Source organism: Pteropus alecto, unplaced genomic scaffold (genome assembly GCF_000325575.1).
Source record: "Pteropus alecto unplaced genomic scaffold, ASM32557v1 scaffold101, whole genome shotgun sequence".
Taxonomy (NCBI): Eukaryota; Metazoa; Chordata; class Mammalia; order Chiroptera; family Pteropodidae; genus Pteropus; species Pteropus alecto.
The window spans coordinates 17,374,987-17,375,209 of NW_006432945.1; positions in this window are offsets into that span (position 1 = coordinate 17,374,987).

The following is a 223-nucleotide window of genomic DNA, read 5'->3' on the forward strand; positions in this document are numbered from 1 at the left end:
TTGATGATCATTCTCATGGCTCACCCAGCGATGCGGTTAAGAGCTCCCAATCAAAACGACCATAAATCTAAAAGCATAATGAAATGTGGTAAGCATTAGATTTGACCTCGCATAGCCCAGCTGGCAATGGAGCAAAGGACGCAGACAGCCCCCACGGAGGTCACACAGAGAGATAAAGGGAGATAAAGGCATCTCTGCCGGGGACGGGAATGGTGTGGGTGGC